The sequence below is a fragment of the Tiliqua scincoides genome, chromosome 2, assembly GCF_035046505.1.
Source record: "Tiliqua scincoides isolate rTilSci1 chromosome 2, rTilSci1.hap2, whole genome shotgun sequence".
In the NCBI taxonomy this organism is placed as follows: Eukaryota; Metazoa; Chordata; class Lepidosauria; order Squamata; family Scincidae; genus Tiliqua; species Tiliqua scincoides.
The window spans coordinates 109,304,693-109,331,110 of NC_089822.1; the positions used below are offsets into that span (position 1 = coordinate 109,304,693).

The 26,418-nt window shown below is 47.0% G+C and overlaps 1 protein-coding gene across 3 annotated transcripts in view; it reads right to left on the reverse strand.

The window, feature by feature from the left end:
- KANK2 (KN motif and ankyrin repeat domains 2) overlaps window positions 1-20,337 on the reverse strand; it is a 78,204-nt gene extending 57,867 nt beyond the window's left edge. For all 3 annotated transcript variants that reach the window (XM_066614288.1, XM_066614289.1, XM_066614287.1), the window contains exon 1: window positions 20,100-20,337. The gene's annotated coding sequence lies outside the window, so the exon portion shown is untranslated. The remainder of the gene's footprint in view (window positions 1-20,099) is intronic.
- Window positions 20,338-26,418: the final 6,081 nt, after the last annotated feature.

The following is a 26,418-nucleotide window of genomic DNA, read 5'->3' on the forward strand; positions in this document are numbered from 1 at the left end:
TGAGAGTTCTCCTACATCACAAGCCTATGCTTGCCTAATCAAGCCCCTTACTCCCAGGAAAGTGTGTACAGGACTGCAGCCCTAGAGGGGTTTGATTCATGATGGCTCACTAAGGGTGCAATCCTAACCCCTTATGTCAGTGCTTTCCAGCACTGGCATAGTGGTGCACTGACATAAGGGGTTAGGATTGCACCCTAAGTGACACAAGTCATCACCAAGGCCAGGACTAACAGTTACACAGAAACACACTTCTGTCCCACATAGACCCCTGATGCTTTCTCCAACCAGTGTAGGTCCAATACACATTTGCAGAGGTGCTCATCCAGCTGAAATTTTGTGATGGCAGGAAGGAAAGTCATTTTAGAAAAGAAACAGACTAGAAACAGCCTTCCCCTGCCAGTTCTCCCCTCCAAAATGGATCCATCTCAAAGTGGCTTTTCTCTACCAAGAGAGGCCACCAGGACTTTGCTGCCATGCATGCATGTTCAGATCTGCTCTTATTCATTCATATCCTGCCTTTCCCATGCCAAAGCAAATGCCCAAGGCGGCTTACAAAGTAGAGTACAAATGAATTTTTACAATAATTTTTCTATGGGCAGCTTAGCACTGCAGCCAACTACTGAATATGCATGCAAGTCACAAAATACTGCAAGTAGATTGATGGAGAACACACCTGTCCACCTACCCACTTGCTTTCTTGCTCCTCCTAACACTGCCTGGTTTGGAAAAGGGAAAAAAGGGGACAAAGCAGAATAGGAAGTGTGGAGGAGAGCACTGGTCTAGAGCATCTCTGTCACTCCACCCATCTGCTGCCTGAGGCTACCATTTCAGTCTGATACTAGCCCACCACACTCTTCTCCTCCACCCTTCGTCTTCGGCTCTGCCCACCCTTTCTTTTCCAATCCAAGAAGTGGGAGGAAGAAAGTCTGGCGCATCACTCAGTAAGTGGAGGGGAAGAGCATCTGACAGCCACTCCCAACTTCAATATACCTTAGGTACTGTTCACTGATCAAATGCATTTTGGATAAATCAGACCCGCTTTGTAGAGATTTATCACTCTTCCCTCTCTGCCACCTTTATTTGAAGCTTTAGTGGGGGGAAAGGGGGGAACAAAAAGACTATGATGCAGTATGAGTGCGTGTGAGAGTGAGAGAGCACATTTGAAAGGGAAGGTGTAAAAGGCTGGAAAAGTGACCTTTAAATCATCCATAATGCATGGATAGACCAGGTGGCTGGACAGTCAAAGCAGCTTGTGAGAGATCATTGCTTCAAGTAAGTGTCAACTTAAATTGGCTCAATTCATCTTTAACCTCCACCCCTTACAGCTAACCCAAGAAAAAGGCAGGCCCACACCATTTTCCAAGCTTTTTCACTATTCTAGCCCTCATGTTGAAAGACTGCTTTTCTGAGAAGCTTGACCTTTGTGCTGGGCAAACTACAGTGAACCCTCGATTTAACAGACCTCCATTTAACAAATGTTTTCTGCTGTATTAAAAATCAATCAAAATTTTGCTGCCAGGGCATCTCTACTGACTTCGGTGCATTTGGATTTAATGGACTTTCAGCATTAATAGACACCCCTTCCCTCTATTAGCCTGTCAGATTCACTGTATGACAGAGCAATCCTATCTTGTGCTGAAACAGGCAGGCCAGGAGGCCTGCGCTGTACCCAGTGCAAGATTAGGGCCAGAAGTGGCTCAGCTGGAGGCAAGGGGAAATTCTTCCCCTTGCCCCTGAGTAAGCCACTATGGCCCCAATGGGTCTACTCTGACTTGTGCCACCTTAGGAGATGGCACAAGTCCAAGGAGAACAGAGCAGCTTCAAGTTGCTCTGCACTCCGGCATAACAGTTGGGTCCCAACCCTCCTCCCACTCCCCTGTCTGCCCCCTGAAACGCCCTCTGTCTGCCCTCCCCCTGCTCCAGAACGCCTCCATCCCACCTCCTCCCTGGCCTCATCAGCCAAGCTTGGTCAATGCAACCCCCTCCCCAAGTGGGCACGGAGCCAACTCCGGAGGAGGTGCAAATGTACTTTACAGCATGTTTGTGACCTTCCAGGGCTGGCGCAAGGGACTTGCACTGGCCTAAACAAAAGTTAGGATTGCACCCTGATATATCTAACTTTCAAAATGGCCAATCCTGCCACCTTTATGTACCCATGTATGAAAAAGTCAATGCTTTACCCACAATGTCAAAGAGGGGGGAAATTCAGTGTGCATAAGATGTAGTATTTGTGAATTCACCCCTCATCACAACTCACTCTCAAACACGTGACAGAAAACTATCAGAAATGCTATGTGACAGGATGAGAGTGGCATCCCTCTCCTGAGCTGTTGACTTGAGCTGTTTATGCAGGCCAATAGCTCTGGGGAACATTCTCCTATTGTGCAGGACCCTCATAAGGAAAAAATGCAGACATCTTTGCTTCCCATTTCCAAAGCTTCTGCTTTCACTAGCCACACTGGACTTGCAAGGCCCTTAAAGTAGCATCTGCCTTCATAACAACCCTGGGGAGTAGGTTGCACTGAGATACAGAGATGCCCTCCCAGTGAGCTTCACGGCTAAGCAGGTACCGGAACCAAACCTGCAACATTCTCACACATGGTTGTCACCAGTATGGCAAATTCTGTGTGGCCCAACTAGCCTTGCTTTGTCTGCCCCAGATAAGGGAGAAAAGGACTAGGGAAAATATTAATTTGGTTGAGGAAAAGGGTACCCAAATAGCAAGATTTGGAGGACTGATGCTTTCCTATCAACCTTTCTTCCAGTGAAGCAGCACATGTTCAGCTCAAGCATCTACTCCCTGTTTTACCCAAGGGACATGACTCACTGGAAAATTCTTCTACAGAAATCCTGTGGGAATAAAGGGGAACAAATAGACCTTTCCAGTGGCCCATGCACTAGAGTTTTCATTTTTTCTCCATGGGAGAAGGCACATCTGAATTAATGGGATCTTGTTAATGAGGGTGCTGCAGTTTAACCCTATCACTAAAGGTCAGTCCACCCCAATTCAGCTCTCTGCTATCAGAGATAAGTGGATTTCTCCTAGTCTCAGTGCCCCACTTGTCAAAGGGAGCAGCTAATATATTGTGCCATGTATTTTAAAAATAAAAAAATGCAAGAGCCAATAATCAGATTAACAGATTTATCAAATTATGATTTTAGGTTTAAGATCAAGATACAATTGAACCACATGTGTATTTTTCATGATTGTGAATCAGTCATTATCAATTGTGTGTTTTATAATATTGAATAAACACTACTTGCAAATAAAAGCCAATCTTTTGGGTCAGATATGATCTCATGTTGGCATCCTTTAGTCTCGGAAGACTGGTATCGCGCTCTGAATAGTGTTCTGGAACAGAGTGTCCTCTCCAGTGCGCGAAGCCTGGGTAAAGTAGATACGGAGGATAGGCTGTTACCCATGCAGCAAATCCCCCTTCTCCACGTTGCTGAAATGGTCCAATGAAAAGGCAGAAGCCAATACGGTTGGTTCCAGTGGCGTCGCAGGAGTTGCCAGAACGTGACTGTGTTCAGCCATAAACTGCCTCAGGGACTCCGGCTCCGGATTTTGCCTCAAGGTTGACTCCTGAAGCCTTTTCCATAACTGGATGTAGCCACAAGGCAGTGGAGGTTTGGGATCAGAGTTTTCCTTCTCTCAGATGAGCTGCCTTCCCAGGCTGACGAGTCCCATCTACCCAGTGGCTGTTTACTCACCTCTTACGACAAGTACAGCCAAACTGAGGGCTTGTTCTTATCCCCAGCCCCTAGGGACGATATGATCTGGGCATCATAAAATTTTGTTTGTGGATTTCAAGTTATCAGGGTGTAGCTGTTAATTTTTAAATAGAGCAACATTTTGTTTATTTTCCCAAAGATAGTGTATTTGGCTATTTTTACTGATAACTCTACACAGGACTACAGAAGTCAGATTTTGGGACTAAGAATTGTCCCAACGTGTTTTCTAATACAGATCACAAAAGTGATCCATCAGATTTTACATCTGTATGCTTTTATAAAAGGTGAGTTCCTTCATATTAGGATGGGATAATGGAGTTTGGTTGGTTTTTGATTTTTAAAGTAAGGATGTCTGTTATTTATTATACTTGGTATTCTACTTCTTGCCTTGCTGAGTTTATATTTTCCTTTTACAAAGAGCAGAAGAGCCTGACCTCAAACGCTTTTAAAGCATCTGCATTCCCCCACCCCCGTGTGGTCTAGCTGTCTCTTACGCGGATGGGGAAGCTTTTGTGCCTCTATTTGAGAAGTTCTTAGATTTAATAAAGCAGCAGCATCAATTCAATAAACTTTGATCCCATAAAACTGCTAGTTCCTTTTTTTTAAAGTTACATTTTACTTACATTGGTGAGAAAGAAAAATGATTCATTCAATATTGTGTATAACCCAGATGCACGCATATCATCAAATCAACTTTCGACACTTTCTACATCATAATCCTATTAACTTTGTGTCAACTGCATCCACTGGAGCAATCTAGCTCATGTTGTAATGGTTACCCAATGGGCAACCAGCCTCCAAAGCTGATGTAATGCCTTCATTTTAAACAGCTGAACTTCCAGAAATCTGTGATAAGATTTCATTACTTCCTAGATTTTCAAAGGCATGCATGCCATTTTGGAAAATTTGGTGCTTACTTTTCAACATATGGCACACAAAAGCCCACCAACTACTATTGCTCAATTTCACATAAACTCATAAAATCGTTCACATTTTTTCATGTTTTATACTTTATTGGTTGCAAGCTATGTGTAAGCCAATACAGATGTGTGTCACTTAACGACAGGGATACGTTCTCCAATCCCTGTTGTTATGCAATTAGGTCATTAAGTGAATATTCAGTCCCATCCTTTGTGCCAACAGACAGCCTTTGTTGTGCCAACAGACACTCCCTGCTGGACACTAGCAGGTTGCACAGGCTACTGGAGACTGATTGCCTCTTCTTTGCATTAAGAGCCTCTCTGTTGTGTAAACAGACCCTCTACTGCAGGCAATGGGAGATGTGATTGCCTCAGTAAGAGCATCTATTGTGCTTTGATCACTGTCATATGTGCGGTCCGTCATTAAGTGAACAGTTGTTAAGCAGCACACACCTGTACTGCAAATGCTATCTTGTGTATCCATTTCCAGACTCTCAGATGCCACCAGGTTGTCACACTGCAACCATTTTGAGCACAAAAAAACCTGCAAACTCTTTGTAAACAAATATGCCCATATTACACCCATCAACCAGTGCTTTAAATCCCTATTCAGGCGTCACATTATGCCTGTTGATTACCAAGGCTAAAAGAGAACATTGAGAAGAGCTTCTTCCTAGATTAATGGATTTATTTTTCACATTCTTAACTCTCTTCACAGATTATATTTTGTTAAAAAGGCTTGTGCAAGCTATGCTCCATTTAAAAAAAAAGACAATTTCAGTGTGTGCTTGAAAAATTTCTGGATTAGAAATCGGAGGTGAAATTTGAACAGTGGTTTATTTCTATAGGATCTTCATAATAGCACAGGGTGAAAGAAGTGAATATGCTTCTTATCTCTTTGACCAGAGGGGAGCTGGAAGGACTGGAGATGGGGGGGGAGGAAGAATGGACATGAACACAAGTCTTGAATCAGCTTGAGTCCATCTGAACCCCACTTTCCTTCTGACAAGCCTTCTCTTCCCCCACTTGGCCAATTCTGGCAGTCCCCCTCCCCGCTAAAAAGAGACAGACGTACCCCCAACCCATTCTTTTACCTCTCAACTTCCAAATTTGTTGAAGGACAAGTGGGATGGATCTCCTCACTGGCTCTTTCCTTCTCTGAAACATGAGGGGAAAAAATGTGATATGGGACCTGTCTTCTTTTATGCCCCTCAATACATCCAACAACTCTCTTGGGAGACACTTTAGGATTTCCCTCACCTGGGCCACATCACACTTCCCCAACCCAAAGGATGCACACCGTAATGTTAATGAGCTCTTTGAAATGCCACACTCCCCATTTGCAAGCCAGGGAGGGTTCTGGGGAACAGTCCACCAGCAACAGCAAACAGCAAAAACATGACTTTTGAGTCATCCTCATGTGCTTTTAAATTGGTAGGCAATGATACACTTGGAAGCCTGTGGCACAGCGGAGAGATTGTTTGGTCTCAGTTTAGGAAAACTGAAGTCTGAGTCCCTGCTCAGCCGTGAAGCTTGTTGGGTAGCTGAGGGCAAGTCGCTATGCCCCACTCAGCCTCTCTCACAGGACTATTGCGAGAATAAAATGGGATAATCCCTCAGATGCACTTCAGAGAAAGGATGGGATACAACTGAAAAGCCCAGGGTGCTTTGGTCCTTGCATCTGTTCAGTGCTGTAACTGAAACGCCTATAACCCTATACGGTGTGTGTATATTCTATTTACAAGATTTTTAAATTCTTAGCTAACTCTCTCAAAACATGCTCCAAGCAGTTAAAGTTTTTTTTTAAAAATCAGCCAAATGCCAGAAGGGGATGGATAGGAAAGCAGCAGTTTTCAACCTTTTTCATCTCATGGCACACTGACAAGGTGCTAAAATTGTCAAGGCATCCCATCAGTTTTTGGACAATTGACAAGGCACACTGCACTGACACCAGGGGAGTTCACATGCCCCAATAGCCCTCCTAACAAATGACCCTTCCCCAACCCTCACCCCGCAGTACACCCGTGGACCATTCACAGCGCACCAATGTGCCATGACATGCTGCTTGAAACAGTGGCATTCCTGGCCACTGTTGGTTGAAGGACAAGTGGGATGGATCCCACTTGGGGCATACCTCCAGGGGTGCTGCCCCCCACCTGGAGGTGCTGCCCTCCACATCCACTGCCTGTCCCCAGTGGCATTCTGAAGGCTGGAGAGGTGACATTTAAAGGTCCTTTGGAGGCCTCAGAAGGCCTTCCGAGGGCTGGGAAGGCCACGCACGGCCTCCCCAGCCCTCAGAATGCCTGGGGGAAAGGCAGCAAGTACTGGCGGCCCTCAGGTGCCATCCTCCAGCAATGTCAACTGGGATTACTTGTACTTGTGGATGCCCTCCCCTCAGGATGGCCACTCGGTTGAACATTACTCTCCTAGAGGGAGGGGAAGCACTTGAAGGTGTCCAGAAGTGGCTTGGTAAGCAGCAACTACAGGAACCATTCAAGGCCTGGAAAAGAAAATGCTGTTAGATCCAGATACCAGTCCTCTCTGCCACCACCCAACTAACCCTGCAACCTTTAATGTTCTGTTGCACCATCCACAGGCTGGAATTTCATCATCCTTGTCCAATGGCAACTGGGGCCTTGCACACAGAAAGGCTTTGACAAAATTGTCATTACAAAAATTAGTTGTTTGGCCTTCCCAATAAACCTCTAGAGGTGCACTGCCTGGTGCTCAGCAACAAAAAGGGTGAGCTATGGAAAAGACGGCCAAGGAACCAGAATTCAGAGTCAGCCGTACCAAAGTATGCACACAGCATGTTTGTTTCCCTGTTGACGCATCCTGCTCAAGAACTCCCCCCACCATCGACCCAAATGCAGTCCTGGAAGGCCCTTGGTGAGGAAGGGGGGAGAATTCCACAGACTCTCTTATCAGATTGTTTCTCTACCAATAAGGTGCAAATGGTGGACAAGGGGGAGGAAAGGTGCGGGGGTGGGGGACGACCTGGCTGGGCAGAGCACCAACAAGCTGGTGGGTGTTGTTACAGATTTTGGACAATGCAGCCATAAAACACAACCCACCCAGTTTCCTTCTGTCTGAACGGGGGGGGGGGGCAGGTATGGAACATTCCACCAATCCCTAGGGTCTCTCCTTCAACAGTGAAAAATCAACTTCCTGCTTGGTGCACTTCCAAAACACACATAATACATGTCAGTGTGCAAGTGCGCACACAGGGAAACAGGAATGACGAAAACCTCCCCAATTCCTTCTCGCTCATCTAATGCTGCCTCCTCCTCCTCCTCCTCCCCCCTACCCCAGCAGTCCTTTTCCGCAGACCAGTTGTCAGAAATTCACTAGCTCTGCATCCCTGGATTGTAATATTGAAACATGCTCTTGAATTATAGTTAGGATGGATTTCTCTAGCAATCTCACTTAGGTTTTGGGGCTGTTTTAGGGCATATCATTATACGGTGGTAGCCAGAGAAGGCACAGAAAGCCTCCTGCACATGGCCCCCACTCTCCCCAGCAAGAGTTCCTGCTTAAAAAGCAACTCTTCCAGGCAGCTTGCCGGATTTCCTCAAGCAAGCAGAGTTGGAAAGGTGCACCTGAGCAAACTAAGAGCGCGTGTCTGCAATCTGAGAAAAAGGGTGAACAAGGGGGCTGCTTCCTTCTTTAAGATGCTGTGTGACTCAGTGAAGAGGGGCTGCTTGGCTGGCTGCCTCTTCTAACTGCCTGATGCTGCTTCAAGCCTGCAACTCTGCCTTGCTGCTTTTTCATATTACTGGATGTTCATTACTTTGCATTATCATCATTTCCATGTAACCGAGTACGCATACAATTCCATTTGGGTACAATAACTTCCTTGAGCATTAAACAAAAAGGTACACAGTCCATTGTTTTGTGGTACAATTATATATACAAGTATGAATGCCCACCAGTTCTGTTTTTCTCTGACCCCAGCCCTTGCCCAAAATCAGAGCTAGGAGGAGAGCAAAGCCTCAAGACTTCTGTGGCCAGGTTTCCACTCCACACTTTGCTAGTCAACAGCCAGGCACTGAGCCCAGCAGCCTCCCACAAACCAGTGCTCTTCAATGCTTCCCTTGGAAAGGAGGACTCTGAACATCAGTGGTAGTGGAATAGACACATGACAAGAAATCCATACAGTCCGACTGTAGCTTTGGATCAAAAGTGTCAACTTCTGCAGGTCTTGCTCAATAACCACCTACGACTCTTGGCCACCTCAGAAGTGGCCAAAAGACCCAGGGAGCCTAGTGTCTTCTGCCACCTTGCCCCTCTACAGTGGACAAAAGCCAGTCAAATCCCCTCCTCTGTTTTGACTAGGCAAAGCTCTACCCCCCCCCCCAAACACTGGAGATATTGGAGATGAACTTGACTGACAATGGATCATACCAATGATGCATGGGTTTGGAATGATGCACCTCTGAAAAGGTGTCAACCCCAATGAAAGTGTCGACCCAATGTGCAGCAGCAGTAAAGAAGGCCAACTCTATGCTTGGGATCATTAGAAAAGGTATTGAGAACAAAACGGCTAATATTATAATGCCGTTGTACAAATCTATGGTAAGGCCACACCTGGAGTATTGTGTCCAGTTCTGGTCGCCGCATCTCAAAAAGGATATAGTGGAAATGGAAAAGGTGCAAAAGAGAGCAACTAAGATGATTACTGGGCTGGGGCACCTTCCTTATGAGGAAAGGCTACGGTGTTTGGGCCTCTTCAGCCTAGAAAAGAGACACCTGAGGGGGAACATGATTGAAACATACAAAATTATGCAGGGGATGGACAGAGTGGATAGAGAGATGCTCTTTGCACTCTCACATAACACCAGAACCAGGGGACGTTCACTAAAATTGAGTGTCGGGAGAGTTAGGACAGACAAAAGAAAATACTTCTTTACTCAGCGTGTGGTTGGTCTGTGGAACTCCTTGCCGCAGGATGTGGTGACAGCATCTGGCCTGGATGCCTTTAAAAGGGGATTGGACAAGTTTCTGGAAGAAAAACCCATTACAGGTTACAAGCCATGATGTGTATGTGCAACCTCCTGATTTTAGAAATGGGCCATGTCAGATGCAAGGGAGGGCACCAGGATGCAGGTCTCTTGTTATCTGGTGTGCTCCCTGGGGCATTTGGTGGGCTGCTGTGAGATACAGGAAGCTGGACTAGATGGGCCTATCTAGTGGGGCTGTTCTTATGTCATTTGTCCTCTCTGCCCCGCTCCCATTTTTTGCAGGTATAGGTATGAGGCAACAAGCCAGGTGATGGCAGTTGTGCCATTTGAAGAGGGTGGGGGGAGGAAGTCCCATGTTTGCACTTCAAGTGATTCTTCTTTAAAAGCACCATCCTCTCTGCCAACTCACTGATTCTATACTTGGAGGCTGAAGGCAGAAAACAGTGGGGGTGGTTTCCAGACAGCTGAATGTATTTTGAATGAGGGGTCACTCCTGAACATGAGTACACTCACCTCTTCGCAAACACCTGCAAAGACCAAAAGCTACAGTGGGACAAAAGGAAGCCTGTAGCTGTATCATGGATACCAAAGCCTCTTTCAAACCACTTTTCACTATTTGCCAGTCTTCAATCACTTTTGCTTTAAATAATTGTGGTAGAATATAGGAGATCGCAGAATGCAAAAAACAAATATTTTTACATAGGGGGGAAAAAGACTGCACCCATTAGACTATTCTGAGAGCTTACTGAATATTTCCAACAGTGGACCGATGATCTTGCTCCCCACTGTTGAATTTGAAGCGGTGCTCCCAGAAAAAGCTCAGCAACACACCAGTTCTAACCCACGCATCACAAAACCTGCCGATTTCCCACCATCCTGGTCTGCAAAGCCTCTGCCTTCCAAATCCCTCTCTGCCCAGGATCAGCGGCCCCTTTAAGACAGCTTCAGCCAGCTGCCAGGCGCACATGGATCCAATTAGGTCCTGCTTGCAAGATCTAGAAACTCAGCAGCTGGGTGGGGTCCCCCTGGAAGCCTGCCTCTCTGGATCAGCTCATTTTGCTCCTCTCAGATCAGACATGGGGATCCCTCACCCCATATTGAAACTGCCTCAATTAATGGCAGAGGAAAGAAAGGGTGGTGGTTTTTACAGAGCCCCTCACTTAGTATCAAGATGCAGCTACCTCTGGCATGGAGCAGTTAACTTAGAAAGAGATCTCTCACCCCCATAGGAGGGCTGTTGAATCAGCAGAGCCCAGGGAAGCTTCCTGGATGCCAATCTGGAGGGAGAGGCTGTAGATACAAAAACAACCACTTAACATTCTTATTGAGATGACTTTTGTGGAGAACATTTTTCTGCTCAAATACTCTGGCACATCCCATCAATGGAGTCCGTTTCAGGTCACAGCCAATGAAGGCCTGCAAGTATGAAAAATGAAAGAGATGCCCCACTCTTTTCCCCCTTGGAAAGTGAGTCTATTCAATACTGTGCCAACTAGGATTAGACATATGACAGAGGTTCAAGAGAGAACTATGCTGTGGTAAGCCATCCTCTCCCTTTGGAGAACACATTGCAGCAGCGTAGCTAAGGTACAGCAGGGGGGTACACAGCCCCAAATACCACGCCTGAGGGGGTGTCAGTCCGAGGTCAGTTGGAGTAGTTGCATGCCGCTTTGAACAGCCAACTGCTTTTTTGCCTTCCCCCCTTCAATAAGCGATTCAAAAAAGGTGGGGGGAAAAAGGGCTTTCAAAGGGACCTCGGGAACCACAAATGATTCCTGAGGTCCTGCCATCTGGTAAAGAAAGATGGCAGCTGCCACCAGCCCAGCCACTGAGAAACATCCCAAGCGGCCACCATGAATACTGCTGTCAAGGTAAGCCTCCTCCAACCCCTTTGGGGGCTTACCTTAGCAGCAGTGGCAGCCCAGAACACTCTTTGGCAGGTGGGGGACACATTTTTTTTCTGGTTTTGCATTCACCACATCGAGGATGAAAGGAAACCCTTGTGTGTAGGGAGGAATGCCACAAACCTGTATTGAGAGAAGCAAGTGGTTTGAGCCATCTACAGTGGCAGAGGAGAAAAGGAGCACGTTTTTAATATCAGAGCAGCCAGAGTGAAAAAGTGACAGAAGAGGCCCAAAGAGAGCTTGGCAGAGGCCAACTGCAGCCAGCCACAGCCCAACCCCTTCGTAGGAGAAGTGGGGGGGGGGGGGAAGAGATTGGATTTTAATAAGAGCCTCCAGCTGGCATGAAAGAACCAATTGTGTGATCTTGCCGAACTCCCAAAGCCCACTTACAATGAGGCCCTTCAGCCAGGAACGCTGAAGCTGCGCCCTTCTGCCCTGCAGGCTAGACCTCTTGCATTCAGAACTCTGAGCTGAGAGATCCTCAGATGAGTGGGTGCAAATTATGTGCACCCCATAGAACCTGCCTCTGCCACAGAGCTCTTAAAGAGGCACTGCCCCCTAGGGAGGTAGGAGGAAACTGTGGAGAAGCAAGGATGTGCTGTGGGGTGGTGTTTGCTGTGAAAAAATAAAAATAAAACAACACCCAGCAATGTTTTTAAAAGAAGAAATCTTAACTGTGAGCAAAATCAGGACAGAAAGAAAGAATAACGTGTGGTTTTGGAACAGCTGAGGGCCAAAGTATTTGTGGCTTCTAACAGGAAGAAACCTTGAACCCATTGAGGTCACAAAGCGGTCCTCTCCCCTCCCCACTTGCTTCTTTCCCATATGGAACCTTATGCCCACCTCCAATTGCTCTGAGACACTGGCATCAGCTACTGCCACACCTGGACAGAGGACATGTGCTGGCACGATAAGGCATTCAGTGACACAACATTATCTTTGGAACAGAACTTGTGGGACGGGCTACTCAGTGGGTGGCTGCCATCAGAGTGGGAAGATCTCTTTTCACCTAAGGCCTTGTGGGAGTCGGAAGATACTGCCACATCTTCTCTGACTATAGCCATCTTCCGCCAATCATCCCTTAACTAGATCTCTTTTCCTGACAAGGATCTGCTTCTGGCACAGTAAACACCCTCCCAAATTAAGATGAAAAAGAAAGCTCGACAGCTGAGAACAATCATGCAAAATAAACTGATCAGAACAGATTGTATTAACTGGCATCATTTATCCCTGGGAACTTCAGCTACATTTTGTTGATGCCTAACTAAGCACTGCTTTCTCCATACCTCAAGGCTAAGTAATTTTATGTATCTGGGTAGTGGTTTTTCTCATAAAAACAGACCTGTGCTGTGTGTCATCCTCTTCACTTTCATTTCAAACCCAGGCAACCTCTTACTTCAACATCAATAAAACGTAACTGATGCATTCCAATGGTTACAGTGAAAATAAAGTCACTTAAAAAACCCTAATAATAATTAGCTTCAATTTTTGAGAGTGCACCATTGACTAACAGACAGTTCTTCCTTGGATGGACGTGGTTTTCAGGCAAAGATGGGCCTTTCATCTGGGCAGAGGGGGCTGGTCTCAGTGGCACAGCTCGGGCATCTGGCACTTGGGGTTGTGACATCGGATATCACCCCCCAGAAGTGCCAGGCCCGGAAGTAATTGTGGCGATGTGATGACATCACTGCCAATTACTTCCAGGTTTATGGCGCACTCGGAGCAGTTGTGAGCTGCTCTGAGTGGCCAATTGCTTTTTTTTTTTGCTTCTTTTTCTGACTAGGAAAAGAAAAAAGCCACCAGCTGCTCAGAGCAGCTCCCAACTGCTTCAAGTGCCTGTGGGGCGGGGGCAGAAGAAGGTATTGAAGTGGCAAGGAAGCCTCCTTGCTGCCGCAGAACTTTCTCTTGCTGCCTCAGTATCCGTTGTTGAGGGTGCAGGTTGACACCCCCTGAAGGCATGGTACCTCGGGCAGTGTACCACCTGTCCCTCTTAGCTATGCCACCGGCTGGCCTACATGGTCAGCAGAATCTCCTTCAACATTATGATCATATTAAAGTAAGAAATAGGCATTTTCTTGGGTAGTAGGTACTTTCTTTGGTAGACCATATAGAGGTGTCTCATGCTTACTGAACTTGCCTGCTGTCCTCAAACCAAGTCCAGGTTTGCTAGTCTCCCGACAGACAAACCTGTTTCCCCCTCTGGACACTTGTGAATGATGCTACATGAAACCTGCTGCAGTCAATGTGGGGGACACTCTGACGTACTCGGTCACCAGGGCTGACTCAGAATGGGTGGGCTGCACATCAAGAGAGGAAGTGGTTTGACAAGATTGGATGGGGCCCACATCACTAAATCCAAGTTAAAAAGAGATGAATCCCCAGACTTTCTGCTCCCTTTTCTGCCCTTTCAAGTCCCTGCCTAGACAAAAGCTGTAGACCTTTCATCTCCATTTGAATTTCAGTCCAGCCAGGCAGAGGGTCTTTAGGTTAAGAGTGAAGGCATTGCACTTCCCCTGTGCCAATCAAAAGTATTCCTTTGCAAAAAGAGCCCTGGTTGAGAGGACATTTTAAGGGCCATCTTCCTTCCCCAGGGATATTAGCGTGGTGAATTCTCCAGCCTTTCAATAGCAGAATCACTTTCCTCTTATCAGACAGGACTCGACTCCCTCCAATGTTATGTTTACTTATTTTGGGGTGCAGTCTTATTCCTAAGTTTGGGGGCATCAGATGCTACAGCATGTTATACACACACATGGGACCAGACAGAATCCCTGTCCATCTCAAAGGTGTCATTCTTTCAGTCATGGAGCTATATAAGGTGGCTTGTAGCCCAAGCTTATTTGGAGGTTCAAGGGTTTGCAAGCTTAAGATCTGCATTTGGGGCGTTCATGCAGCTCTTGAATTGAACTGGATAAGAAACTGAGAAGAATCAACCAACTTGAGCCTTGCATGATAACATGGGCATGCAGGAAATCCACATGGCCTTGTCCCCTTCTCTTTTATACTCTAGAAAGGGCTGAGTGCCCACAGTCACTATCTGTCACCACTGATGGACTGAGCCCAGTAAGCTATTAACCCTGAAGCCACTCACAGAAGGCTGTTAATTAGTTAATTGCTAATTGGTTGCTAATCGGCTCACACCAACTGTGATCCTCCCATGACATCAGTCACGCAACCAGAGGAGATGGGATGCCAGCAAGGTCACAAGGACAGGGTGAGGTTAGGACACAAGCGGCAGCTCTAATCATACCCAAGCTTTCCCTGCAAAGACCCCCCCTCAGCCAGGGAGGCAGTGAAGCTGCTGACACAAACTCATTCTGTATATAGCCCCACTGGGAGGACAAGAGGGGCTCAGTACAGAGCAAGTTTGTATCAGCTGATTCATCACAGGCACTTGGAGCATCATAAAAATGGTTGGTGCTGTCCAGGCACAAACACTGTATGGCAACAGTAGTTCTCAAAAGTTTCACTGCCAAAACCCACTTTGTTAGCCTTCTGGGTCACACCCCAGAATGCAACACTGCAAGGCATTCCGAGGCGCAACACAGCCAACAAAGTGGGTTGCATGCCAGTGCTACCCAGAAGCTGCGAGGCATTCTGGGGCATGACGTGATCCACAAAAAATCAGGTTGCAACCTACCTGTCAGTCTTGACCAGAGTTTGAGAACCACTGCCTTAGGGGATCCAGTCTTTTGGACACGCTGGACAAGTCCAGTCCCAAACAAAGCTGCAGTTTGTCCAAGGCCACCCAGAAAGAGACTTATGCTCAGTGTCTGCTTTCATAACGTTACTAACACTGATTCTGTGCTCCACTCCAGAGGCATGTACATTTCTTCACAATACAGCACACACCGATCACTGGAGATGATTGGTTGTATATCCAGACTCAGGAAAAAGCCCCCTCCAAATTATGTTACTATCTAACAGACCAACATCATATGACAGTCTGGCCAGGAATGTTTCTTAGACTACTGGAGATTATCGCAAATGTCTTGCTCATTGCATATTCCTCTTGAACCATGTTACCTTCAGGGGTGACACTTCCTTGTACCCAGTGACGTGGTAAATACTGCAGGGCTGCAATGTGCCCTACAAGTGGCCCACTCATCATTGGAGCCATTCCAGGCAGTGACGGCAACACGTAGGAGATGCCATTTTGTTTGTGTGTTACCTTTGCTGCCCAGAGTGGCTCCAATAGTGAGTGGAAGAGGCCACCTACACAATGGTTTGTGGCACCTGCAGAACTTTCTGCACCACCACCACTGCCCAGAGAAGAGGGCAGCTATACTTACTGCCTCCTCATAGACAGGGGGGGAGGGGAAAAAAATCTGTTTCCAGGTCATAGCCACCCAGCAAATCTGAAGAATCCAGCTTGGGTAGATTAAGTCCAAATCACAGGTGGTTTGCCAAAGAAGAGAGGGCCATCCCAGGTACTGTGTGCCCTTCTCTCTTTCCTGAGCACATTTCAAGACACAAAGGCCTGCTTCAAACTCTTCCAAAGACCAGCAGTTCTTTTGGGGGGCTTCTGTCCACATAAGAACATAAGAAGAGTCCTGCTGGATCAGGCCAAAGAACCATCTAGTCCAGCTTCCTGTATTTCACAGCAGCCCACCAAATGCTTCAGGGAACACACAAGACAGCAAGACACAACCTGTATCCTGGTGCCCTCCTCTGCATCTTGCATTCTGAGGTAGCCTACTCCTTGCACAAACCTATCATGATTTGCAACCCATGATGAACTTTTCCTCCAGAAATTTGACCAATTCCCTCTTAAAGGCATCTAGGCGAGATGCCATCACCACTTCTTGTGGCAAGGAGTTCCACATACTAATTACACGCTGGGTAAAGAAATATTTTCTTTTGTCTATCATAACTCTCCCAACACTCAATTTTAGCGAATGTCCCCTGGTTCTGGTGTTATGTGAGAAGGAAAAGAGCAGCTCTCTCTATCCATTCTGTCCATCCCCTTCATAATTTTGTATGTCTCAATCATGTCCCCCCCTCAGGCGCCTCTTTTCTAGACTGAAGAGCCCCAAATGCTGTAGCCTTTCTTCTGTTTGGCTTGGAAGTCCTGCTCCCAATTCCAGAAATGAGAAGGGCTGTCAATGAAGAGTGCCTTTCCTTTACCAAAATCTCCCAGAATCAGCACTAAACCTCAGCAGTTGTGAACTGCTTTGGTCCTGGTTGAACCTGTCATAAAAGCCCCCAAAGACAACACATGAGGCATGCTTGGAGAAGCAGAGTAAGGCATCAAAGGTCCTACCCCAGTGACAGGACTATTGCGTCCTGGACAACTGTGTCCGGGTTAAATGCATTCCAATATTGGACATTTGCATCCATTCTTTTTGCACCCTGGACATTTGTGTCCCAATGTATAATATAAATGTATATTTACATTTGATGTACTTTTTTATTATTAAAACACAAGGGTAGAGTCAGGGCTCAGATAAGAGAAGATATATAATAATATGGGATTTGTTGCCCAGTTATAGTGGGATGAAAATAACCAGGGCACAAAAAACCCCAGATGCAAATGTCCAGAGATGCCAATGACCAGAATACAATCATTCAGGCTACAAATACCCTAGTTCCGTCTTACCCCTCCCCCTGGCTCAAGATATTAAGATCTTATTCAGCCTCTCTTTACTCTGCTTTTTGCTGCAGAATTTGAGGTATCACTTTACTAAATTTGTCTCTCTCTTTATGGGCACCGGAGACCAAAAAGCCAACGCTAGAGATTCCCACTTCTTTATTTTGGGCCCAAACAGTGCAAGCCCTCCTTCGGCGTCAACGTAAGCCTGCCATGTACCATCCAGACCCAAACAAAGGAATCAGCCATTAGAAATATCCTTTAAAAATCCAACTGAGAGCAGCTCTTGGAACTGGTCTAATATAGTTGGAAGTTTAATACAAAGAGAAAACAAAACAGTTATAAAAACTGGCATAAAACTGAGATCAAATACGGTTCCACCACTGATTCACAACAGTAAGGAAGAAGAAGAAACCACAACCCTTCCTAAATATCTGGGAGTTCTGCAGGGCACTGTTTTTTTCTCTCACCTCCTCCTCAACCCAGCCTCTGGTCCTACGTCAGCTTCTACCTCTTTTTTCCTGCCTGTAGAGAAGAGGCACATTTTGTCCAGCCCTTCAGTGGAAAGAGTATCTAATCAAAACACAAGAGCAAGAGGTACCCGCTCAGCATACCAAGAACTGAGCACTTTGGGGAACCCCTCCCAGGCTGAGGCCTAGATGAAGTTCCTCTTTGACTCCCCTAGGAGATCTATTGCCACTATTTGGAGGGGGAAATGAACATTAGGAGTGGAACCCGGAAAGGCTTACTCTGTGCATGTGTGTTACACATCTGCATCAGTTAATTCACAACTGTCTGTTTCACCCTGGAGTACCCCCCTGGGGGGGGGCGTTTAGTGTGTCACAGCGGCTCCTTAAAAGCTTGCCAGAGGAAAGACTGCATTGGATAACCACTGTGATGCATGCTACATACATTCAATTTACAAAGCATTGCGTCTAAAAAGCTGGAGATAGATTCTGTAACAGGAAACTTGCCCTATCAACCTAGACCCCAAAGCCAGCTCCCAACATTCCACCCCACTCTTTCAACATCCCTTCAGCACTGAAGGGGGAATGCCAAGGCAGCACAGCCCAGAATCAAACTAGCCCCAGTGCTGGGGCAAAGTGAGAAGGCTACAATCTGGGACACCAACCCCAGTTCACTGAGGATGCATAGAAGTTTTGCCCTGTCCCAGAACTGTCTCCAAGTGCACCTCTTGACACACTCTCTCATAAACTGGAAGTTGCCAGCCACTTCTATGAGAAAACTCTCATCTGAGTTTGCAAACAGGGACATCATCTTCCCACCCTCAACAGTGGGTGTTCAGGCCTCCACTAGCAGACACAGGATGAGGTGGGGGTGGGGGGGGGGAGAAGAAAGATAGTGCATCTGTATGCTCTGGATACTTAGCAAATCCTATTGTGCCATGGGATATTTGCAACGCTTTGAAGAACCCTCTACGTGCACACTCATTTGTTAGTTTCAGACTAGAAATGAAGGGCACTCCATGGGATTTTGATTTGGGACTGATTTGACATATTTTGCTCTCTGTGTGTCTGTATGTGTAAGATGCTTTGAAGGTAGAAAGGGGGGTACAAATTCCCAGATACAAAAATTGATTAAAAGAAAGCTATTGCCCATGGTTAACCTGCAGGACTGCCTGCCACCAGATAATGTCCGAGCAAGAGATCTCACAAATGAAGACTAGAGGAATTTGGGGATCATTGACAGCTACCTAAAAGACAACAAGATTGTCTCTCCACATCCCTATGGCCTCAAGGACTTGTTTGACAAGCGGCCCTTTTGAAAAGTGCCTGAAGAGTGCAACTCTCTTGGAAAGCTGCTGGGGACAGGGCAGGCAGCTGCCCGCTTGCCTTTCCTCCAGGATGGCTGCCCGCCCAGATGTTCCCAATTAAGCCATGCAACTGCCCCCCCTTTGACTGGCTCTTCTCCAGGGACTCAACAGACACCCTGCCCTCCCATCCCATCCTTCTGTCAGAGGGTGGAGAGAGATCTGACAGGCAGCCTTGCCTTCTCCTTCCCCACTACACCCCTCCCAATTCCAAACCTTGCCATTCCTCTGGTGAACCTCCAGCCTCCGATGTTTATTGTTCTTGCTGCCCCACCGATTCTTGTGGGCAGAGAGCTTGAAATCCAACCTTGCTCCCTGGAGGTCCCAAAGCAAGTTGCTGCCAACATCAGCCCAGCATGCATGGGCGGGGGCGGGGGGGGGGAAGCAGGGAGAGAGGCTGGAGAAAATACACACCAAGTGGAAAACAACTTGAAAAAGCAGAGTTCCCACTCTCAACACTGCACTAATAGCAAACAGCTGTAGATGACCACACTGCCCCCCCTTCCTCCAAGCCCCCAAACAGGCAGTGAGAAGAACTGTGTAGCAAATCACAAGAGAAGAGGGGGAGAAATGCACAGATGTTGTTTGTTCTTCCTTTCAGCTATTTTTTTTTTCCTGGGGAGGGGAGAGAAGAGAAGCAAAGCAGTGTTTTAAATTAAAACCATAACCTATGGAGGAAAAAATGATTTAGAGCCCCATCCAATGCATGTCTATTCAGAAGTAAGTCCCATTCTAGTCAATGGGGGTTACTCCCAGGAAAGTGTGGAGAGGATTGCAGCCTGACAGCTCAGTCCTATGCATGTCTACTCAGAAGTCCCATTATAGTCAGCGGGGCTTTCTCCCAGGAAAGGGTGCATAGGATTGCAGCCCCAAACCCCAACCGTATGCATGTCTACTCGGAAGTAAGTCCCATTCTAGTCAATGGGGCGTACTCCCAGGAAAGTGTGAGGACTGCAGCCGGACAGCCCCATCCTATGCATGTCTGTTCAGAAGCAAGTCCCATTTCAGTCAATGGGCCTTACTCCCGGGAAAGTGCGGACAGGATTGCAGCTCTGGCACGGGAAAGTGGCTGCAGATGGCGGGGAGAGGTGGGCTGGCGCTGGGCGGACCCGTCCCACGGAGGACTGCAGGGAGCGGCAGGAGCAGCCCCGGACTTACCCGGGCGGCGAGGTCCCAGCCCTGCCTCAGCAGCAGCTCCACGTCCTACAGTCCCCGGGAGGGAAGAGACAGAAGGAGGAGACGCGGCGTTCGGAGGCGCATCCCCTGCTTGGCTGCTGCCCGAGAGGTGGCCAGGATGCGCTGCCTTGCCAGCCAGCGGCGCGCCACTCCCGGCCCCCGCGGAGGCTCCCCGTCTGCGAAGCCGGCCAGCTCCGAGCGCTCCCCGGACCGCCTGGAGGACACGCCTCCGTCCCCACGAAGCCACGCCTGCTCCGTCCGAGAGGGGCAACGCCGCCACCATCTGGATCGGGGGCGCGCCCGGGGTAGTGGGAGAGACGGAAAGGGAGGGAGCTGGGCTGCTGCTGGGCTCAGGCACCCTTAAAAGACACAGCCAGCCAGCCCCAGAGCCTTTGCAAGCTTACTCGAGAGTCAGTCCCCTTGGTTGCAGGAGATTTCTTCCCAGCTGGGCGAGCCTAGGATCGCACGCTGAGTAGTGGGGCCACTTAACCCCAACCCAATCCTAGGCACGTCTACTCAGAAATAAGTCCCATTATACTCCATGGGGCTTACTCCCAGGTAAGTGTGGATAGAACTGCAGCCCCAGTCAACTGATAGTATGTTTTAACAGATGAACACTCCAATCCTCTGCATGTCTACTCAGAAGTAAGTCCCAGTATAGTCCATGGGGCTTACTCCCAGATAAGTGTGGATAGGATTGCAACCCCAGTCGACTAATAGTCTGTTTTACCCCTGCTAAGTAAAGTGTGGATAGGATTGCAACCCCAGTCGACTAATAGTCTGTTTAACCCCTGCTAATTGCGTAAGAGGCACTTTTTCAAGTGGGTGCTCCTCTTTTTAGCAGGGGGAGAGTAACTGGCCCACCTCACCCCAGCACTGTCTGTTCTAGTGGCTGTCTGCTGGTATTCATTTGCATCTTTTTAGATTGTGAGCCCTTTTGGGACAGGAAGCGATTTAGTTATGTGATTTTTCTCTGTAAACCGCTTTGTGAACTTTTAGTTGAAAAGCGGTATATAAATACTGTTGATTGATTGATTGATTGTTTTAACAGATTAACAGCCCAATCCTCTGCATGTCTTTAAAGGCATAATCCTAATCAGGTCTACTCTGAAGTAAGTCCTATTTAAGTAAGTCAGTGGGGCTTACCCTCAGGAAAGTGTGGTTAGGATTGCAGCCTAAGTGGTACTTCAATAGGTTGACCATCCAAAGTGGTACAGTGGGGGACAAATGTTGAGAAACGTTGGATTAAACAATTAAGGGCCCAATCCTATCCAATTTTCCAGCCCTGGTGCAACCACAACGCAGCCCCATGGTAAGGAAACAAATGTTCCCATATCTTAAGGAGGCCTCTGTGACTGCTCCCCCACTACAAGATGCAGTGCATGCCCCATTAGCACAGTTGCATCAGCATTGGAAAATTGGATGGGATTGGGCCCTACATCAGCACCCCTTTGCAAATTAAGACAAGATTTCTGAAGAATATTTTTTGACATTTAGAGGATGCTGTGACATGCGCATACATCGCTGGAGAGGAAGTCCTTCCTGGGTGAGGGGGAGGATGTGATAATTTTTCTTAGATGACATCTGTCCCCCATGAATTTGTAAATATTGTACTGTACTGTACTGGATTGTACTGTACTCTCCTAATGAGGAGAATAAAAAGGAACAAACTGTGGCAAAAGAAATGTAAGAAGGTGATACTGGAGGCCAAGCAAGACTATGAGGAATGCATGACCAGCAACATTAAGGGGAATAATAAAAGCTTCTTCAAATATGTTAGAAGCAGGAAACCCGCCAGAGAAGCGGTTGGCCCTCTGGATGGTGAGGGAGGGAAAGGGGAGATAAAAGGAGACTTAGAGATGGCAGAGAAATTAAATGAGTTCTTTGCATCTGTCTTCACGGCAGAAGACCTCGGGCAGATACCGCTGCCCGAACGGTCCCACCTGACCGAGGAGTTAAGTCAGATAGAGGTTAAAAGAGAAGATGTTTCAGACCTCATTGATAAATTAAAGATCAATAAGTCACTGGGCCCTGATGGCATCCACCCAAGAGTTATTAAGGAATTGAAGAATGAAGTTGCAGACCTCTTGACTAAGGTATGCAACTTGTCCCTCAAAACGACCATGGTGCCAGAAGATTGGAAGATAGCAAATGTCACGCCTATTTTTAAAAAGGGAAAGAGGGGGGATCCGGGAAACTATAGGCCGGTCAGCCTAACATCCATACCGGGTAAGATGGTGGAATGCCTCATCAAAGATAGGATCTCAAAACACATAGACGAACAGGCCTTGCTGAGGGAGAGTCAGCATGGCTTCTGTAAGGGTAAGTCTTGCCTCACAAACCTTATAGAATTCTTTGAAAAGGTCAACAGGCATGTGGATGCGGGAGAACCCGTGGACATTATATATCTGGACTTTCAGAAGGCGTTTGACACGGTCCCTCACCAAAGGCTACTGAAAAAACTCCACAGTCAGGGAATTAGAGGACAGGTCCTCTCGTGGATTGAGAACTGGTTGGAGGCCAGGAAGCAGAGAGTGGGTGTCAATGGGCAATTTTCACAATGGAGAGAGGTGAAAAGCGGTGTGCCCCAAGGATCTGTCCTGGGACCAGTGCTTTTCAACCTCTTCATAAATGACCTGGAGACAGGGTTGAGCAGTGAAGTGGCTAAGTTTGCAGACGACACCAAACTTTTCCGAGTGGTGAAGACCAGAAGTGATTGTGAGGAGCTCCAGAAGGATCTCTCCAGACTGGCAGAATGGGCAGCAAAATGGCAGATGCGCTTCAATGTCAGTAAGTGTAAAGTCATGCACATTGGGGCAAAAAATCAAAACTTTAGATATAGGCTGATGGGTTCTGAGCTGTCTGTGACAGATCAGGAGAGAGATCTTGGGGTGGTGGTGGACAGGTCGATGAAAGTGTCGACCCAATGTGCGGCGGCAGTGAAGAAGGCCAATTCTATGCTTGGGATCATTAGGAAGGGTATTGAGAACAAAACGGCTAGTATTATAATGCCGTTGTACAAATCTATGGTAAGGCCACACCTGGAGTATTGTGTCCAGTTCTGGTCGCCGCATCTCAAAAAAGACATAGTGGAAATGGAAAAGGTGCAAAAGATAGCGACTAAGTTGATTACGGGGCTGCGGCACCTTCCTTATGAGGAAAGGCTACGGCGTTTGGGCCCCTTCAGCCTAGAAAAGAGACGCCTGAGGGGGGACATGATTGAGACATACAAAATTATGCAGGGGATGGACCGAGTGGATAGGGAGATGCTCTTTACACTCTCACATAATACCAGAACCAGGGGACATCCACTAAAATTGAGTGTTGGGCAGGTTAGGACAGACAAAAGAAAATATTTCTTTATTCAGTGTGTGGTCGGTCTGTGGAACTCCTTGCCACAGGATGTGGTGATGGCGTCTAGCCTAGACGCCTTTAAAAGGGGATTGGACAAGTTTCTGGAGGAAAAATCCATTATGGGGTACAAGCGCAACCTCCTGATTTTAGAAATGGGTTATGTCAGAATGCCAGATGCAAGGGAGGGCACCAGGATGAGGTCTCTTGTTATCTGGTGTGCTCCCTGGGGCATTTGGTGGGCCGCTGTGAGATACAGGAAGCTGGACTAGATGGGCCTATGGCCTGATCCAGTGGGGCTGTTCTTATGTTCTTATGGATTATTTCATGTAATTGAAAAAAATCTTTCCAGGCAGTCAACAATGTGTTTTTAATCAAAAGATTTTTAATCAGTTAATCTAATTAATGAACTAAACACTGCAACTCCAAGAATTTCTTGCAGAGAAATCCCATTGAGGACTATGGAACTTCTGAGTAGACATGGCTGGGAGCAGGCTGCACAGTATGGTCCCAGTATCTATTATTCAACAAATCCAGAGCAGTTTTTAGTTTTTATGTTATACATAAAACATGAACATTTTCTGGGCCCAGAAAATAAGAAATATGAAACAAGTAACAGTACACAGTTTTAGGGCTCATTTCTGTTGGTGTCAAACTATAGACACTTCAGAAATTACCAGAACTCTCCTTTGAACAGAATAGAAGCCAAAGGCTGTTTAAGTGTGCTTTGGTTTCTAGATCTGATAACCAAGTCCAAAAGGTGCTCAAGTTACGTGGGTTATGAAGCATGCATGTGTGAGTGAGGAATTCATTGGTTGACAACCTTCAGTCTTGAAAGACTATGGTATAAGCCTACACATACATACATACATATTGGCAACCTTCAGTCTCGAAAGACTATGGTATCGCGCTCTGAAAGGTGGTTCTGGCACAGCGTCTAGTGTGGCTGAAAAGGCCAATCCGGGAGTGACAATCCCTTCCACACCGGGAGCAAGTGCAGTCTGTCCCTGGTCTGTCTCCCTGGCTATGGGCCTTCCTTCTTTGCCTCTTAGCCTCAGACTGTTAAGCCTACACAGCATCCAGTATTCCCAAGCGGTGGTCTCCCAACCAAGTACTAACCAGGCCTGACCCTGCTTAGCTTCCAAGATCAGACGAGATCAGGAATGTGCAGGGTAACAGTTGCTGCTCTGTTTACTGGAATGCATTGATTTTCTTGAAATTACTGATCATGAAAGAATTAAGCCCCTCACTTAGCTAGGTGTGGTCCCAATCCTATCCAACTTTCCAGCACTGATGCAGCCGTGCTAATGGGTATGCACTGCATTCTGGGGGGGGGGGCAGTCACAGAGGCTTCCTCAAGGTAGGGAAAGGTTGTTCCCTTACCTTGGGACTGCATTGGCACTGGAAAGTTGGATAGGATTGGGCCCCTAGTCTGCAGTTTTTTTTTCCTCCAGGAATCTTTAACTCATACACTCACACCAGCTACAAACAAGCACAGAAAGAACTGAGTTGTGGTTTGAAAGATTTTCAAGCAGCAGCGAGCAGAAAACAGAGATCTGCAAAAGAACATGCTAGCCAGAGCAGTGCTGTGCGCAGGCACAGAGAAATAGGTACAGAACTTTTTCGGGGAAATGCCTGCTCTCACCTCCTTAAGTGCTAAATTTAGTGCATAGCTGAAATTGCACACACAGCCAATGGCTTGTATAGCGGTATAAGCCTCCACAGCTCTATCACCACAAAAAAAGAATTTTCCTTCCTCCCACCCCCCTTGTCACCTCAGTGGAGTCAGTTCACACATTTAGCTGCTGAGTGTTCAAGAGATGTATATGCATGTGTGAAGAAGCCTTAGTGAAGCCAGTAGGGGAGCAAAAAAATGTCCAAGCAAACACAGAGCACAAACTGATGTTTGTTTACTCAAAAGTAAGTCCCACTGTTTTCACTGGGGCTTACTTTCAGGAAAGAGTGCAAAGATTGGCGCCATAGTGTGTTTTTGGAGTCCAGGTAGACTGCACTGATTTACACAGATTTACACAGAGCCTTTGAAATTCCCCATTGCACATAGAGGGACAGGTGGAATCGGGTTAAATCTGTGGTCAGCTCTCCACACATAGTTAAAATGTTCACAGTGGCCAAATAAATCCAGTTTCATTACACCAAGTTTCATTACACCTGTAGGCCCAAACATGCTGGAGCACTACTAGCATTAAGCAGACTGCACCAACGGTTTCAGGATTCAGGTAATTTTCTGGTCCTCCCAGAGGGAAAGAGCTGCCAAAGTGTTCTGGCATTAGAGCCAAATATTTCTGAACTCATCCCAAAAGGATTGTGGGGCAGCCTCTTGCCTCTCCCCCCCCCCCAGACTATGAGACTAAGAGGAAAATGTAGACAATGGTGAAGCCAAAGTAAAGACAAAGTATTTACTGAGGAAGTTATAACAGGTAAAAAGTAGGTGTGAATGGTAGGCGAGTCTAGTTCAAACACTTGACATTCTTAAATGTATTTCCACTAAAGGAAGAAGAGTTGCCTCAGCATCACTCTCACACAGAGTACCAAACACATGACACATCTCCAGATAAAATTTTTGTTTCCTGGAGTGATTTCTGCTATCTCAGAGGCTCTTCTTAAAGACACGTTGATCACCAAAATAGCTGCCAGGAAAATAATACCCAGTCATACTGGCCCCATCAGGGCTCTTAACAGATTGTGGGCACAATCCTAACCAACTTTCCAGCACTGCCCTAGCTGTGCCAGTGGGGCATGTGTTTCATCCTGCAGTTGGGGGGCCTCCTCAAGGTATGGCAATGTTTGTTCCCTTACCCATAAGTTGCATTGCCCTGATGTTGGTGCTAGAAAGTGGGTTAGGATTGTACCCTGTGGTTGCTAGGATGGTCAAGTGAATCAGCCCATGGAGCTCAGGAAAATCTTATTGGAAGCCAGCAAGATTGTAAAG